Here is an 18,111-nt window from a genome sequence, read left to right as displayed (position 1 = left end):
ACATATGAAAACGGCCAAGTAAACAGTTCTTTTCGTGGAGGAGCGTCAAGATATTAACTGATATGCATGAAATTTCAGATATAGCTATATAATCCCTAGTGTAGTAAGATAAGACCTTTAGAGCAGGCATTTTTTTTTAAAAAAAAAAAGTTTTTTATGAACCACCCTAGTAGGGCAGTAATTGTTCCTTTTTGACACCCCCCTCCATGATGAAACCCAGGGCAGACCACCACCCCCACCTCCCCTTCCTACGCCCCTGCTCCAGCCCTCTCCGTTTGCTCCTTGGGAGTCGCCCCACACAACACTTCTCACCATCCCTGCTCCACACCCTATCTGAGTTCTTTTGCCTAGCTGGAATGTGTCTTTGAAACAGGATAATGCCATTTACTCTTTTGGATGCAGAATGAAGAGTGATAGATGAGGTGTGTAGGAACTTCTGGCTTTTACATGGCTGGGATGTAACCTACTGTTCAAGAATAAGAGTCACATCTATTGATCTGCCATTTTTTGCCTCTTGCCCTGTCCACCACTGGCATATGATGCCAAGGAACGTTGCCTCTGGCAGGTAGTACCTGATCAAGGGAATGGGAACAGTGAGGTAGTAACTATATGGGGAGAGGCTAGCAGAACAAAGTGGGTGGGTTAAAGCACATTTAAAACTGCTTAAAGACCATGATAAATCAGCAAACTTTGGAAATGATACATTTTAATAATAAAACAGATTTGACACATAACGTCATGAAATCTCAAAACTGGCATAGAGCTCCTAAAAAATCAGTCCAACTTGTAAAACAATCAGAATGTGGGGACTGAGGAAAACTTACTCAGGGAACCAGAGTTGTTGAGCAAGATAATATTGCACAGTATTTTTTTTTTAAAGAACGGCTGAAATTAGCAGACAGCCAAATTAAATTCTTCATCTCGTAAAACAAACCTTTTGAAAGAGCCCTTATCACTGCATGACAAACGCTAGCTGATGAATGAAAGCAATCATTCACTGTCCATTTTAGAAGATTTGTATCTGTGTTGCCGTCTGCTAAACTTTGTCCTGAGGCTCAACTCAACTGTTTCTCGATCAAAAGTGAACAGAAGATTCAGAAGTGAACTATCCAGCAACTGGAATTTTCGTTTTGGGTTTCCTGGTTGAATGTGACACTGTACAACAATACCCTTGACAACAGGAGTGACAAAGTGTTGACTCATGGGCGTGTTTTGACCTGCCAATCCTCTCCCAGCGACCCAAAAGAACCTCCCCCCAGCTCAATAGTCCAATGGTGGTGGCAGCACAGCCACTGAGAGCATTTAGTCAAACTTACCCAGCCATGTAATTTTATTATGTACTTAAAAAAAAAAAACCTGCTGTTTTTTATGAATAATGTTGAAAATTGTATTGTGTCTACTACTTCTAATGTCTCTTTTTATTGCTGTTTTTTAATGAATACAGTCGTACCTTGGATCCCAAACACCTTGCAAGTCCAAAGTTTTGGCTCCCAAACGCCACAAACCCTGAAGTGAGTGTTCCGGTTTGCAAACATTCTTTGAAAGCCAAATGTCCGACAGGGCTTCCGCGACTTCTGATTGGCTGCAGGAGCTTCTTGCAGCCAATCAGAAACCGTGCCTTGGTTTCTGAACATTTTGGAAGTTGAATAGACTTCTGGAAAGGATTCCGTTTGACTTCCAAGGTACCACTAAAGTTAAGGGACCCCTGACCATTATGTCCAGTCGTGGCCGACTCTGGGGTTGCGGCACTCATCTCACTTTATTGACCGAGGGAGCCAGCGTACAGCTTCCGGGTCATGTGGCCAGCATGACTAAGCCGCTTCTGACGAACCAGAGCAGCGCACGGAAATGCCATTTACCTTCCCGCCGGAGTGGTACCTATTTATCTACTTGCACTTTGACGTGCTTTCGAACTGGTAGGTTGGCAGGAAGGTACCACTGGACTTTGTATTATTTTATGTCAAGTGTTTAGAGTTTTTAAACATTAAGCAGTATACAAATATTTATATTTAAATCAAATAAGTTTTAGAATGTGTACAGAGTCCAGGAAAGCAATCTGCCTTCCCATTATGACACTGGGTTGGGCAGAGAGATTTAAAACCCTTTTGAAAAACGTTCTTTAAAAGTAGTGGTAAAGTAAGGGCCCCCCAATCAGGCTTCAACTTAAATATTTCAAATTGCAGCCAGTAATTTTGCAAATCTTAAAAAATTAATATGTGATCTGACTTGCATTTCTGATGTCAAGTAAAATTCCACATTAATTTTCAATAAAGCTACAGTTCTCCTGCTATGGGATTAAGTTCTTCCATTTCATCTCTTGTGACGACCACAGAATTAATTTTTTTTCTTTCAAAAAGACAGCACATAAGGGATGGTATCATAATACTTATGCCTTAATATTATAGACACACACACACACCTTTTCTCATATTTAATATGTACTGGCCAAAAAAGGTTCTAATACAACTTTCCCTAATTAATACCTCTTTTTCATAGGTCTCTCATATACCATTATATCTTGCTAGACTCCTTGCGCCATCGTACGCCTTTACATTTCCGGAGTCAAAGTAAGGCCATCATTCGCCTTAAATTATTGATGGGTCCATACTTTTCTTTTTCAAGTAAAGTTTACGCAATGTGAGGGGTCAGATCAGATGTAATTAAGGTAGACATTAGAAAATTCAATACATGATTTGAGCCGTGGATGGGGAACTATTTTTCAGGCTGATGGACCCATTTCCTTCTGGGCGACTTTCCAGGTCACATGCTAGTGGTGGGCAGGGCCAGAGGCAAAAGTAGGCTATGAAGCAACAAATGTAGGTTTTACCTTTGTGCAGGAGGTTAGTTTTTACCCACAATCCTTTCTGTCTTCCATCCAGGCCAGCAAAAGGCAATATCAGACTTCAAAGCTGAGGGGCAATTGACCATTACTAGTAATTATTGGCATTCACTAAAACCCCTTGGTCTTTTTCAGTAAAGTAGGTAGATGCAACAGGCAGGAGACAATGAGTTGATTTGGTTTATTGTATCCTTGTTATTACTTATGGTAGGAACATAATGATTAACATCCAGCAATTTTCAGGAGATTAAAGCAAAAAAAAAAAGCCTATAAGTAATCTACTTGTCAACAACACAAGCATGGATGTCATGTGTCATGGAAGACACTGATTGAAATTATGTTTGAGGTTTCAGAATTTCAAAGTTATGGAAACTGCAAAAGTACAGGCCATCGTAGCAAAACAAATGGGCAGTCGGGTGCTCTTGGTATATCTCCATTACAGTCTGTTAAATCCGCTGTCTGTCTGATTGAAAGTGACAGTGGTGGCTGTTCCCTAACTGCCACCAGCATTGTCATTGACACACTTATCTGTCAGTCATATGTGAAGAAAAGAGGAAAAATATTGAAATAGAGAGTAGACATTTCCTCATGCCTAGAATCATGGAAGTGTGGATAAGAGATGTTTATCTGCCAAGAGAAATTTGAAGCTTTATCCGCTGCCTTTACATCAACAACATTTTGCAGGTATTAAAGCAGACGTCCAGGGCACAGTCTTTTGCCCATGAATCCTCTCAGTCTCTTTCTAGCACAAAAGCTTAAGGCCATCAACCTCTCATCCCCACTGGCATCCCTCCTTCCAGAGGAGCAGATATGTGGGCCTGGTGGTGCACAAGGACAGGACCTTTGAAATATTTTAAGCAACTAAACAATGACACAGTCGATGACAGAAAGAAAAAAGTATAGTGAGAGATGAAAGGTCAAGGGGCTAGTTTAAAGCGAGAAACAGATGCCGTGAACTCTGTCCTGAATTCTTATGGAGACTTTAGCCAATTCCCTCAGCCTAATTCCGTGAGTGAAAAAATGTGAATACAGTGGTACCTTGGCTCTCAAACTTAATCCGTTCTGGGAGTCCATTCGACTCCTGAAACCATTCAAAAACCAAGGCGCGGCTTCCAATTGGCTGTAGGAGCTTCCTGCACTCAAACGGAAGCTGCAGACATTTGGCTTCCAAAAAACGTTCACAAACCAGAACACTTACTTCTGGGTTTGCAGCATTCGGGAGCTGATTTGTCCAGGAGCCAATCTGTTTGAGAAACAAGGTACCGCTGTACATACCTTACAAATTGTTCTAAGATGTCAGTGATAATATATTCAAACACTCCACAGAGCTAATTTTTTGTTATCAGAGAAACAAAGGTGGGAAGGATGGGGTGGTGAGTACGTATGAACATAGGAAATCAGGCCAATAGCCCATCTAGTCTAACATCCTGTTGTCACAGTGGCCACCCAGATGCCTATGGGAAACCGGCAAGCAGGACCCAAGCACAAGAACATTCTCCTGGAGTTTCCAGCAACTGGTATTCAGAAGCATTATGGTCTCCAGCAGTAGAGGGAGTGCAGAGCCATCATGGCTAGAAGCCATTGATAGCCTTATCCTCCATGAGTTTGGCTGTTTCAAAGCCATTCAAGTTGGGGGTTATCACTGCCTCCTGGGGGAGCAAGTTCCATAGTTTATGTGCTGAGTGAAGAACTACTTTCATTTATCTGTCCTGTATCTTCAAACTTTCCGTTTCATTGGATGCGCATGAGTTCTAGTGTTATGAGAAAGGAGTGGAATCTACACACATGTAAAAAAACGCGGTGAAAATGCTTTTTGTAAAAAAAATCCGTTTTGAAAAATACATTGAATTTGGCATAGCTCACAGTCGCTATCTAGTGTCGCATTTGTATATTGCACTTTACAACACATTTAAAACGTTTTATTTGTAGCTGTATAGCTGAGTCCCTGGGGAGAAAAATGTTTCTTTGTCCATTTTCTTCATGCCATGCACAATTTTATAAACTTCCAGCATGTCACCTCAGTCGTCTTTTCACTAAAAAGTCCCAAATGATGCAACAGTAAGAGCTGTTCGGTAGTGGAACGGACTCCCACAAGTGGTGGTGGACTCTCCTTCCTTGGAGGTTTTAAAGCAGAGGTTGGGTGGTCATCTGTCATGGATGTTTACCCTGAATTGCAGGGGGTTGGGCTAGATGACTCTTGGGTCCCTTCCAGCTTTAATATTCTGTGATTCCTTATAAGGGATTCCTCCGTCCCCTTGATCATTTTGGTTGTCTTTTTCTGAGAATATTTTTTAGTGTCAGCTGGCCATCAAGTGAGCTAGAATACTAGATTAACAAAAGTGCTGCTTGGGACCAATATTGTTGCAATCAAAGGTCTCCAGAAAAAACATCCCATTTGCCTTTTTTACTTGTTTAAGATTCTCTTTCATATAGATGTCACACATGAGATGGCAATGCTAGCCAGTCTTTGACCCCAGGCTACAAACTTAAACCTGAGATTAACCCCCATTGAACCCAGGGGTATTTACCACTCAGTGGGCATGAATATGATTGTGCTGCCACCAGTATTAAGTGGAGACCCAGATTTCCAAGCCTACAAAAACTTACAAACGAAGGCCGCACATCAAATGTGAGGTCCTTTTTTCTTCATTTGCGATGCTTCTCTCTGAAATGCAGCATAGACTAAATAAACAAAGCATTTGTGAACTGTTTCTAGTACCAGTTTCACGAATACAGCCTTTTAAACAATGCTCTCAGATTCCAATTTCAAAGTAAAAAATCTCCATTCCAACAATGGGTCATAATTCCTTAATACATGGGCCTCACTTAACACTTGGCAAGGTGTGTGAAGAGACTTTGTGTGATAATGACACTTCCTAACAAGGACCAAATTGGCAACAGTCAACTGGGGCTCTCTATACACCAGCAGCGTGCTGGTGAGAGAAAATGCCAGGCTTTTCAGCATCTTTCAGTAAGTCGTTCACTCCCTCAAAAGCCCATTTTTCTCACTGAAAGGATTTATTGGAGAATATTCAGCTCAACTCTAGTAATAATCTGTTTCACAGACATAAGACTGTTATATGACTTGGGGGGGGGGTGGATTCCTGGATAGCTACCAAGCTATTAAAGATTTGCCCTTGATCAAGGGTGGCTGGCTTTTGTTCTAATTTGATTCAGTTTGTTTGTTTTTAGAAGAGGGGTAGGGATGCAGTAAGGTTTGTTAAAACAGATTGCCTCCCCCCAGCTCATAAAAAATATGCCAAGTCAAAAAGAAACTGTAAAATTGTCTCAGAATTACACCGTTTGCTTTAGAATTATTGGTGCTGAAAAGCAAATGGCTGAAAAACCACACTTGCTGAAACTCCAAACCAAATTCCACAGCAATTTTTTTTTAAAAAAAATATCTCTCCAGGACAATTAAACTGCAATCCATTTTTATTTCTCCCTTTCAACTGTATATTGCCAAGACAAATAAAATCAATAGGACAAAGAGGTAAAATTGTACAAATATAATAATTTTGGTTTTTTAAAATAAGCTATCTTTAAGTAACCTCTTTCATTATAAGATCTACATGAGCTGTATGACTAATTTATGTTGACTGTCTCCAGTTCTGTAAAATGGATAAGTGTTTTTAGACATATATTTCAATTGGCGCATAGAAGGAATAGAAGAAAAGGAAGATTGTATTGTAGCCAATACAATGCCCTCCAGATGTTTTTGGATTCCAGTTTCCATCATCCCTGACTGTTGGCCATGCTGGCTGGGGTAGATTGCAATATTTTATGCCACTTCTACAAAATTTCTATTAATATCATCCTTACAAAAGCAATGGCATATTAAGAAAAAACAAACTATTCAATAATTAGTTCAATACAAATTCATAATAATTCATTGGATATAGCTGCTGAGCACCAGCCCAGTGCCAGTTGACATAATCCATTCTGACAAACGGATTTGTCAACCCTGGCATCGGCTAGTTAAATAATGTCCTCAACCTCATGACTAGTCCCACTGGTATATACAGTCCCCAGGGCAAATGCTGGCAACCCAACAGATCAAGAAACATGGTCCACGTTCAATACAGCAAGCCAAGTCCAAAGTCCAACAGTCAGGCCAGGTTCCCGCCTCTGCTGCCGATCCAGGGTTAGGGGACCTGGAGTTCAGTCCCAAAAGCACAGTCCCATGGAGCTCCTAGGACATCCAAGCCGTGGTCCATCAACATGGGAAAGTTGAGCAGGCAAAGCACTGCAGCTCTGCTTCCCTTTTATCCCTTGAATCTTGATTGCAGCATCTGGGCTTGACAAGACATGTGATCCTTATTTGTCCTGAGCCCAATCCAGCTGAGGAATCACACACCTCCTTCCTTAACTAATGAGCCCCACCTGGCCAGCTAGTGAGCTGGGCTGTGTGACTTGCCTGCCTCAGCCTCCTAGAGCGTACCTCCCACTGCTCCCTACGCCTCAGAGCCCACTGGGTTCATGGAGACGGGGGCCCCTCTGGCTCTGGTGATGGGTCCTGCTCTCTGGTTCCTGTGCACTGACCCCCATCCCCTCACTGACTTCTGTTGCTCTGTGAGTACTTTCTATGCCTCCAACCTCTACTTCTCCATCCCCAGCTTGCCCCAATGTGTACCAGTTGTGGCTAATCCCCTCACCGGGATCCTCCTCTCTGTTGTCTTTCCAGTTTATGATAACTAAGAAGGCAGTTCTTAGGCTAGGTAAAACACAAGTAGCTTTATTTGTGGAAATGAAAACTAAAACAACATTAAAGCCAGTAGGCAGAGCATCTTTGCTTACCTGCCTTCCAAACACCAATTTTTGCTGCCTGTTTCTGAGAAGGAGGGGCCATGAGGAGATCAGCATGGTGCAAGCATACTGTAGGTGTGGTTGCAGGTGCATCAGACTGGCATCAGACTGGCACTGAGCTCCCTAAGCATTGTCCCATCTCCTGCCAGGAACTGGCAGCTATGGTACTCAGTGTTCAGAAGGCAGGTAAGCAACATTGTCCTACCTGCACCCACCACTATTGGTTAATTCCTCTGGCTGTGGTGCTGTTGCAAAGTGTAGTGGGAAGATTGATACTCAATCTTCCCACTACACTTTAAAGCAGTGGGTGATTATGTTTCAAAGATTAGGCAAATTCATGGAGGATAAGGTTATCAGTGGCTGCTAGCCAGAATGACTATGTTCCACCTCCACTGTCTCTGAATACCAGTTGCTGGAAATCACAAGTGGAGATGGTTCTGTTGCTTTCAGGTCCTGCTTTCAGTTTTCACACTTTGGAAGAGATATATGTTGCAAATATGAATATACAATCCTGACATGGTTGGCCAGTGTACATTACCCAAGCAAAAGCAATTAGAGCAATTTATCAGTCTTGATCAGTGCACATGGCGTCCATTATCATTTTTTCAAAATCAAACACAGGCTAGAGTTTGGATCCTTCTCCTTTGGACAGATGTGACTCTGCCACATTCACTGGCATGTGCCTTGGAAACTTTCCCACTTGGCTATCACAAGTGGGACATTAATATGGATTAGTTTGCAACTCCAGCACAGAGTAACAAATCTATGCTTCAGTTTATATGCTCTTAGTCACCCAGTTACTGGATCTTTGGAGACAGTTTTTATCGTCAAGAAATCAGTGACTGAGATCAAAGAAAAACATGGTCAGTCATCTTGAAAAAATTCATCCCCCCCACCCCCCGAAAAAGTTAGATAGCATATACATCTTCCTGATACCTTCTTTTTTGAACTGCTGCACTTTTCCTTGCTCATTATTTCATACATCTTACTGTCAGACTGTATGACATTTTGTTTTGTTTTCTCCGACTGTTATGGAGTGTCCAGCGCTTAGAAAATAAACCTGCTGCTATTCCTAAGGTTGTGATGCAACAAATTTTTCAAATCGGTGGCAAGGTTTGACATAGCAGAATATACAACCCCATTCCCTCATAGAGCACACCTAGGAGAGTTACGGCCTGGGGCACTTGAGTATGACGTCATCTATGTATACCACTGGGCCACAAGCCAACCAAGATTAGAAACTGTGGTCAGGGGCACAGAGTAGAAAAGAGAAGGAGTAAACAGAGTGGCTCTGTAATTGAAGAATGTGACGGGCTCGGAACAAAAAGCAAAGCTCCTATTACGGAGCAGTCTTTGAAATTCAGGGGGGCATCTTCAGTGAAGTGTTTCCCTCATTCTTGATCACCCAAGCATTTCCAGACTCTTGTCCAACCAGCTCACTTTTTACTTTTCATTCTTGGTATACCATATAGCGTATATGTTTCTTATGTAGTTTTTACATTGTTGTTCACCACTTCAATACATTTTGTGGGGAGTGGCATAGAACTCTTTAGATCAGCGGTTCTCAACCTGTGGGTCCCCAGATGTCGTTGGACTACAACTCCCATCATTCCCAAGCTCTGGCCTTGCTAGCTAGGGGTGATGGGAGTTGTAGTTGGATCCCTTCCAGTCAGGATTCAGGCCTCATCATGGGACTGAAACTGCCTTGGTCGCACTGGTTGATGATCTCCAGCAGGCTAGGGACAAAGGTGAGAGCTGTTTCCTAGTTCTGCTGGATCTCTCAGCGGCGTTTGATACCATCGACCATAACATCCTTCTGGGATACCATCGACCATAACATCTTGAGGGGCTGGGAGCTGGGGGCACTGTCATACAGTGGTTCCGCTCCTTCCTCCTGGGCCGTGTTCAGAAAGTGGTGGGGGGGATGAGTGTTCAGACCCCTGGGCTCTCACTTGTGGGGTGCCTCAGGGTTCTGTCCTCTCCCCCATGCTTTTCAACATTTACATGCAGCCGCTGGGAGAGATCATCAGGAGGTTTGGGCTGGGTGTTCATCAGTATGCAGATGATACCCAGCTCTACCTCTCTTTTAAATCAGAACCAGTGAAGGCGGTGAAGGTCCTGTGTGAGTGTCTGGAGGCGGTTGGAGGATGGATGGCGGCTAACAGAGGTTGAGGTTGAATCCTGACAAGACAGAAGTACTGTTTTGGGGGGACAGGAGGCGGGCAGGTGTAGAGGATTCCTTGGTCCTGAATGGGGTAACTGTGCCCCTGAAGGACCAGGTGCGCAGCCTGGGAGTCATTTTGGACTCACAGCTGTCCATGGAGGCACAGGTCAAATCTGTGTCCAGGGCAGCTGTTTACCAGCTCCATCTGTTACGTAGGCTGAGACCCTATCTGCCCACAGACTGCCTCGCCAGAGTGGTGCATGCTCTGGTTATCTCCCGCTTGGACTACTGCAATGCACTCTACATGGGGCTACCTTTGAAGGTGACTCGGAAACTACAACTAATCCAGAATGCGGCAGCTAGACTGGTGACTGGGGGCGGCCGCCGAGACCATATAACACCGGTCTTGAAAGACCTACATTGGCTCCCAGTACGTTTCCGAGCACAATTCAAAGGTTGGTGCTGACCTTTAAAGCCCTAAACGGCCTCGGTCCAGTATACCTGAAGGAGCGTCTCCACCCCCATCATTCTGCCCGGACGCTGAGGTCCAGCGCCAAGGGCCTTCTGGCAGTTCCCTCATTGCGAGAAGCAAAGCTACAGGGAACCAGGCAGAAGGCCTTCTCGGTAGTGGTGCCCGCCCTGTGGAACGCCCTCCCAGCAGATGTCAAAGCGATAAACAACTACCTGACATTCAGAAGACATCTTAAGGCAGCCCTGTTCAGGGAAGTTCTTAACGTGTGATATTTTACTGTATTTTTGGTTTCTGTGGAAGCCGCCCAGAGTGGCTGGGGAGGCCCAGCCAGATGGGCGGGGTATAAATAATAAATTATTATATTATAAATTATTATAAACAGCACGCAGACCTAGTGGTGGGAGGAAAAAATCCTTAAATAAGAGACACGGGGGAATGATTAATGGACTTCAATGTCTGTACACTAATGCACAAAGCACGGGAAATAAACAAGATGAGCTTGAGCTCTTGGTACAGCAAACTAAATATGACATAATAGGCATTATGGAAGCCGCCCAGAGTGGCTGGGGAAACCCAGCCAGATGGGCGGGGTACAAATAATAAATTATTATTATTATTATTATTATTATTATTATTATTATTATAGTTCAACAACATCTGGGGACCCACAGGTTGAGAAAGGCTGCTTTAGATGAAATTAATAAATTCAGCCTACAGCCACATCACCCTGAAAGCACCCGATCCTACCCGATCTCGGAAGTTAAGCAGGGTCGGGCCTGGTTAGTACTTGGATGGGATATAAAATTAAATAAATTCCCATTCACTGGCCACAGTTCACAGTGGAACACATGCCACATTGGTGTAGCATCTTACTAACACAACTGCAATCTTGGTACCCCCTGATTTCTGAACCCCGAATTCAGTGTCATGGTTCCTAACCAGGAGCATGTGAGGTGGCCACAGAAAAGCTAAGAGCTTGTTACCTTTGGCCATGTTCTTATGCTCGACGTTGGGAACTTGCTCTGTGAAGGCTGTACACCTGTACTGTGTTGGTCCCTGCTGGCTATGAGGACAAGCCAGGTGATCAGCACAGCCTGAACTACCCTACATGAATCCGATGCACTGAAACCGTAGACGCCCTGCTTTCACAGAGCTATGTGTGGTAGAAATTGAGCTGCTAGATCAGGGCAACTGCTTAGAATGTGATTATTCCAGCACCGGCCTCATTCAAAGCCTGACATGATTGTTTCAGAAATTCCTAAAGCCGCCTCTCATTACGGAGCAGCAAGACATGATTTGGAGCCTCCAGAAGAGGTGCAATTTTCAGCTCACTTCATCCTGGGCTTAAGTGGTGATGGACAGTGAGCTCGGGAGCTTAGAAAAGGAGAGGAGAGCTTGTTTGCTTAGGCTGAATCTCCAGGGTACAGCTCACTGCTGTTCTAATGTAAATGTTTATGAGGGGTGTAATAAAATATTAAACGGCATGAATAATTGATATTTACTTTATAGCAATTCACACTCTTGCTTGTTTGAATAAAATCCATTATTTACAATATTCTACTTAACTAGGAGTTATTTCTCTCTTTGTTCATACCATTTGCTAATTACTTGTTCCTCCGACACGTTTCCCATTGCTGGATTGAGTCAGTTGTTTTATGTCAATGTTTAACAGCTTAGTATCAATATTTTAGATACAGAATGCTACCCTGAAGAGGAGCAGGAAGGCTCCACAAATTGGCTCTTTTGCCTGGACAAATATTTTTTTCATTTCTCTCTTATCCATCGTTTGATGAATCTAACTCTGTTGTAGTTTTTAAATTAAAAATAGTTGAATAAGGCAAAATGTCCACAGATGACTGACTAAGCATGTTTTTATTTATGGTATTAATTTGTGCTATTACGAAATGCACCAAGGGCAAAAGGCTGGTATTCAAAATCTCCCCCCCCCCAAAAAAAAATACAAGAAGAAAGCAGGAATGTAATATATAATAGGTTGACTTTTAGCATCTAGACAGTGTGCAACCATTTTACAATGTTAAGACCCATCTGTACACTCCAGGCATGGCACCATATTGGCCTGGTTCATATATCATGGTAAGCCCAACTATGGTTTGATGGGGCTATGTGAAAATTATGGCTCCTGAAAAGTTCAGCAAAGAATAAATCTTGGCTACTGATAGTAGCAGGGATGCAGATGGTACTGTGGGTTAAACCACTGTGCCGCTTGGGCTTGCTGATTGGAAGGACAGTGGTTCGAATCCCCGCGATGGGGTGAGCTCCCATTGCTCGGTCCCTGCTCCTGCCAACCTAGCAGTTCGAAAACACGTAGGTACCGCTCCAGCGGGAAGATAAACAGCGTTTCCGTGCGCTGCTCCATTTGCGGCTGGACTTAACTGTCAGGGGTCCTTTACCTTTACCTTTTACCGATAGCAGCTAAGAAGGACAGATCTTTAAAATGATCCTAAGTTCAGACGACACACTAAACCAAACCTTGACTTGGCTACCACACCACAGTGAGCTAAAAGGACCAGAGAAAAGCAAAGCAGCTGCAACCCTCATCAGGAGCTAGCACCTTCTTGTTAAGCAATGGCTTGGCTTGGCATTATATGTGAACATGGCTACTGGCATTGCTTCAGCAAGATGGCTGTTACTGCTCTGCAACAGGAACTGCAGGACAAGAAATGATTCTGCAACAGGAAATGCACAGTAAGTTCACACACACACACAATTGCATCAGAAATGCATTTAAAAAGACAGGTCTGTTATCATTATGTATAGCTTGACCCTCATGGAGCCACAGCATTAGTCTCATCTTAATGGCAGCTCAAGGTCAAGAGTGCTCAAAGATTAGATGAATAAACACGAACACTGATGGTTTGTCCTGTGGTTGTAATAATAGTCACTGAGCCAACTCAGGATTATTAGATTTGGGGGTGGGGTAAAGGAACACGGCATCTGTAGAGAGGAGACATTACATATTGTCAGGGACGCAGCGGGAGCGCAGGGAGGGGAGGAGATGGAGGGCGAGGGGGAGCAATCCGAGGGCAGCGTAGGAGAAGAAGACAGTAGCCTGAGAGATTCCATGAGCCTCTCCAGCGAATCGGAAGATTCACAGAAGGGGGCGCCGGTGGCCAGGGCAAGGGGGGCCCCAAGGGGGCCACCCCAGAAGCAAGGGGCCAGCGGGGACTCCCAGAGCAGCAGTTGGAAATCAGGACCAGCTTCCCCACCAGAGCGCAGTGGGGGGGAGGAGTGCCAGGTATCGGGACCAGCGTATTCACCACCAGCGAGAGGAGATGAGTCAGGATTGACCACGCCTCCATCGGAGAGCGGGGGAACGGTCAAGAGGAAGGTTGCCGGCTGGGCGCGCGCGCCAAGTTCAAATGTACAGGCGAGCAGCACAGCAGGTAGCCCGGATAGGGAACCAGGTCCTAAAGCCCGCCGGAAGGAGGGGGAAGAATCAGGGGGGTCAGCGTCAGAAGAGTCCAGAAAGGATGAAACCCCAGCGGGCAGGAGGGCCCAGAGGAGGAAGGAACTTAGGAAGAGGTGGAGCACGGCCAGAGTCTTAAACTGGTGTGGAAGGGGAGGAGACTCAGATGGAGCTTCGCCGGTCTAGGGGTTAAGACGTAGAGTTGCACGCTGCGGCTTTGAAATGGAAACCAAACTTCAATAAATACTTTTGTACATAACGACAGCCAGGCGTTGGTCCTCTGTGAGCTGGGACCAAGGGGCAGCTCTGACACATATACTCTGTATATGACCAATGTTGGCTATGACCCAACATCAATAGAAAGACTGCTATATAAAATGCCTTTTGGTCCCAGACTGGTGCACCAGGCAGCTCAAAATGCTTTAAAAAAACACAATGCAATTTTTAAAATATGACCACACCATGGTTACAAATGCCATTAAAAGAATAGAAAGGATTTACAATATTCCTCTAAAAAAAATGAAGTTCCACAACTTTAGCCCCTTAACATACAAAGCACCTACTACTTACAGTCATCAAACTAACCTCTAAGGATCACAGCATCGTAGACAGAGCTGAGCTACTAGATTGAAGCATCCAAGGAGCTCGTATGATTAAGTGATAGGCTACTATGATTACAAGCAGTATTACTCTCTCCCCATTTGTCAGATGCCAGTATCTGTGCAGGAGACTGCTGATGACATGCAAGCTAATTGCTGGACAAAATTTCAAAATTCACTGATTTCCTTTGCCGGTACAAATCAATTGTGATGGCACTTTGGCAAACAAATAGAAACAAAATATTTCAGTACTGTGAATAATAAAGGAATGTGTTGGGTTCCTGATGATTGTGCACAGTGAGGTCTTTAGCAGAAAAACAACATATCCTTAGAAGAAAAAGACTAGGTGCTAAACTTTTCCAACCAGCTGATTACACAGAGATTTAGGAAACAAACCATCACAAAGAGACAAACATATGGAATGTAGGCTGTGTTCCAAGAAAACTGCTACATAATTATGTTAAAATTTACATTACCAGGGCAAGCAACAGAAAGGAATATATGTCAGAATCCCACTGCAATGTGCTACACAGAGGAAAAGCTTTTTCTTGGCAAACTGATTAGTTGTAAAGTAGTTTAGTGACTGGCTTGTTAGTCAGTAGAAAAGAGGAAATCTTCCATCATTCCTTCTAACAGCAAATTCAAGTGTTATGTGCCACCAAGCTTGTAGCCAAAATGGGACTGGCTAGGAATGGAGGCAGTGAGAGATTTTACTTTCTTGGGCTCCATGATCACTGCAGATGGTGACAGCAGCCATGAAATTAAAAGACGCCTGCTTCTTGGGAGAAAAGCAATGACAAACCTAGACAACATCTTAAAAAGCAGAGACATCACCTTGCCAACAAAGGTCCGTATAGCTAAAGCCATGGTTTTCCCAGTAGTGATGTATGGAAGTGAGAGCTGGACCATAAAGAAGGCTGATCGCCAAAGAATTGATGCTTTTGAATTATGGTGCTGGAGGAGACTCTTGAGCATCCCATGAACTGCAAGAAGATCAAACCTATCCATTCTGAAGGAAATTAGCCCTGAGTGCTCACTGGAAGGACAGATCCTTAAGCTGAGACTCCAATACTTTAGCCACCTCATGAGAAGAGAAGACTCCCTGGAAAAGACCCTGATGTTGGGAAAGATGGAGGGCACAAGGAAAAGGGGACGACAGAGGACGAGATGGTTGGATAGTGTTCTCAAAGCTACCAGCATGAGTTTGACTAAACTGCGGGAGGCAGTGGAAGACAGAAGTGCCTGGCGTGCTCTGGTCCATGGGGTCACGAAGAGTCGGACACGACTAAATGACTGAACAACAACAACAACAGGAATAGGTTGCTGTCAAGAGAGCTTTACCACGCAGAACTCAAGGGTGGTCTATGAGGGCTTGCTTGGTTTGGAGCCTTTTTCCTGGATGTTCCTAGATACCAAAGGCATCCTGCTATACAAGATTCCAAGGCAGGCTAGCCATCCAAGGATTTTTATCCAAGAAGCTTTTTAGCCCGAGGTAGAATTAATGGGCATAGGATGGCAATAGCTTTGGCAGAGGGTGACTAGAACTCACCTACCAGACGTGACATTGACACCCCACCACTTCACTCTTCCCTGCCACCAATTCAGAAAAGGAGCCATGAGCAGACAGGATTCCAGATCTAAAGGCCACTCATCTCTCCGTGTGGTACTGGCAGACTTGTGATGAATGGCAGTATTAAGTTAATCAAGTGATGAAGTACATGAATACTGTTCTTTTCTCACATTGGATTGTTGCATGCTGAGAGCGTGATCCATCAGCTGCCTTGAGGAGGGGGAACCCCCCTCGTATGGCTCCCCCCCACACACACACCTCTCCTTTGAACTCACATATGATGATTTCTCAAGGAGAACCAAATTAAATATTACACACTAATGTTATCAAAGGCACACTAATAACTATGAAAAGATGAATTCTGGGCTTGTATAAAGAGCAAAGTAATTTTCCTTTATATTGGGATGCTCTATCATGCTTCTGCAGCTGCTTTCCAAGGGCTACAAAGCTTTGTTTCATCAGAATTATCTCTTGATTTATCTTTAACCGAATTAGATTCCTGCGTTTTCTGTCTATTTTCTTGTTGCTGGCTTCCTTAAGTAGCAGAGCAATTCTCAGCAGAAGGATCGGAAAGAGAAAACTCATACCGTCTGGCTCCAGTAACCATATCTCTATTACCGCTCCTGCATCTATCAAAATTAGCTCATTTTAAAGTACATAAAATCCATTTGCACAACTGGAGAATCAAATAAACTCCCTATTTTTTATTTTAAATAAAATTCTTTATTATCCAGGACTTTCTGTTATCGTATGGTTTCCAAGAATGTTCATGTAATATATATCCAGTTACTCTTGCCTCAAGCAACCTTTAAAAAAAAAAACAAAGAGAAAACCATTTGCCATGCCAATATCCAAAAACAAAATACACTCTTGGGCAGAACCCCTTTCGCACAGAAAGAAAGATCTTTCTGACCAGTATATCATTATTCTGTGTATTATAAAATATTGTCCTTAAAAATAGCTATGGGTGAATTCATCAGTGTTGACTTCTCTCAGTTTCTTATTTTTCTAATCTTATGCTCTGTTCTCTGCATTTCCCAACATCACTTGGCATTTTATTACTATTTTTAAAGTCCTCATGAAAATTCATCAGCAATTTCTCTTAATATACACATTTGCATGTGCAGTTTTGCCTAATGTATACATTTTCACAAAGCAATTTCCTCTGATACAATACATTTCTGTACGTCATTTCTCTAATACAGGGGTAGGCAACCTCAGGCCCGGGGGCCGGATGCGGCCCAATCGCCTTCTCAATCCGGCCCTCAGACGGTCTGGGAATCGGTGTGTTTTTACATGAGTAGAATGTGTCCTTTTATTTAAAATGCATCTCTGAGTTATTTGTGGGGCCTGCCTGGTGTTTTTACATGAGTAGAATGTGTGCCTTTATTTAAAATGCATCTCAGGGCTACTTGTGGGGCATAGGAATTTGTTCATTTTTTTTTCCAAAACATAGTCCGGCCCACCACATGGTCTGAGGGATGGTGGACCAGCCCATGGCTAAAAATGGTTGCTGACCCCTGCTCTAATACATGCATTCTAAAATATATGCATTTTTGCACACATTACTTGGGTGGAGAACTGCATTGCAAATTTCAGAGAAGTGTGGATTTAAAGGATGGCAGTATTCTGGAAGGTGCAAATCAGGTAGGTTCACTTTTAAATTAAATTAAATATGTCCAACCATCCTCACTTAAGAAGACTTCTGGATCAGATGAAGGGTCTAGTAGTGACCAACCAGCTGCATGCAGAAAGCACCATTCTTTTTTATTTATACAAGAATGTCTGCACCTCTTTGTCATGCAAATCCAGTACCTTCTGACATGAAATCTGCAGTCTGGGAGTCCAGTTATATCACCCCTTGCCTGCAGAGCTGGCAGACCCTCACCCTTTTTCAAACACCCTCCCTTGTGGAGTGTTCCCTCAGCCTCCTCTCCTTTTCCCTCTCTTTGGGGGTCCTCCAGGCAGCTGCTGCTGCTGTCCCTGGTCTCTTAGCTGCCCTCCTCCCTGCCCCAAAGAGAGGTGCCTCCCAGAGGCACCATTCACCTGTGCAGCTTATAGCCAGGGCTGTTGCAACAATGGCTGTGCAAGCTTTTGGGATGCAGAGATGTGAGAGGGCATCAGAGGAGGGAGGGAAGGAAAGAGGGACAGAGGCCAGTGTTGCCCGGGGTGCCTCTGACCATCATTCAAGGCACCCCAGGGTGCCACAGCACACTGGTTGGAAACCACTGCTC

At 43.8% G+C, this 18,111-nt stretch overlaps 1 long non-coding RNA gene across 11 annotated transcripts in view; it reads right to left on the bottom strand.

The window, feature by feature from the left end:
* LOC309338280 overlaps positions 1-18,111 on the bottom strand; it is a 107,043-nt gene that overhangs the window by 13,319 nt on the left and 75,613 nt on the right. For 2 of the 11 annotated variants that reach the window (XR_014154827.1, XR_014154828.1), the window contains exon 1: positions 15,857-15,987. The exons of the other annotated variants lie outside the window; for them this stretch is intronic. This is a non-coding gene — a long non-coding RNA (uncharacterized lncRNA). Of the gene's footprint in view, positions 1-15,856; positions 15,988-18,111 lie in introns of those variants that run through there. 11 annotated transcript variants of the gene reach the window in all.

Source organism: Podarcis erhardii (assembly GCF_964252035.2).
Source record: "Podarcis erhardii genome assembly, chromosome: 3".
In the NCBI taxonomy this organism is placed as follows: Eukaryota; Metazoa; Chordata; class Lepidosauria; order Squamata; family Lacertidae; genus Podarcis; species Podarcis erhardii.
The sequence above is the reverse complement of the archived record's forward strand: the minus strand, read 5'-3'. Positions and strand labels throughout refer to the sequence as shown.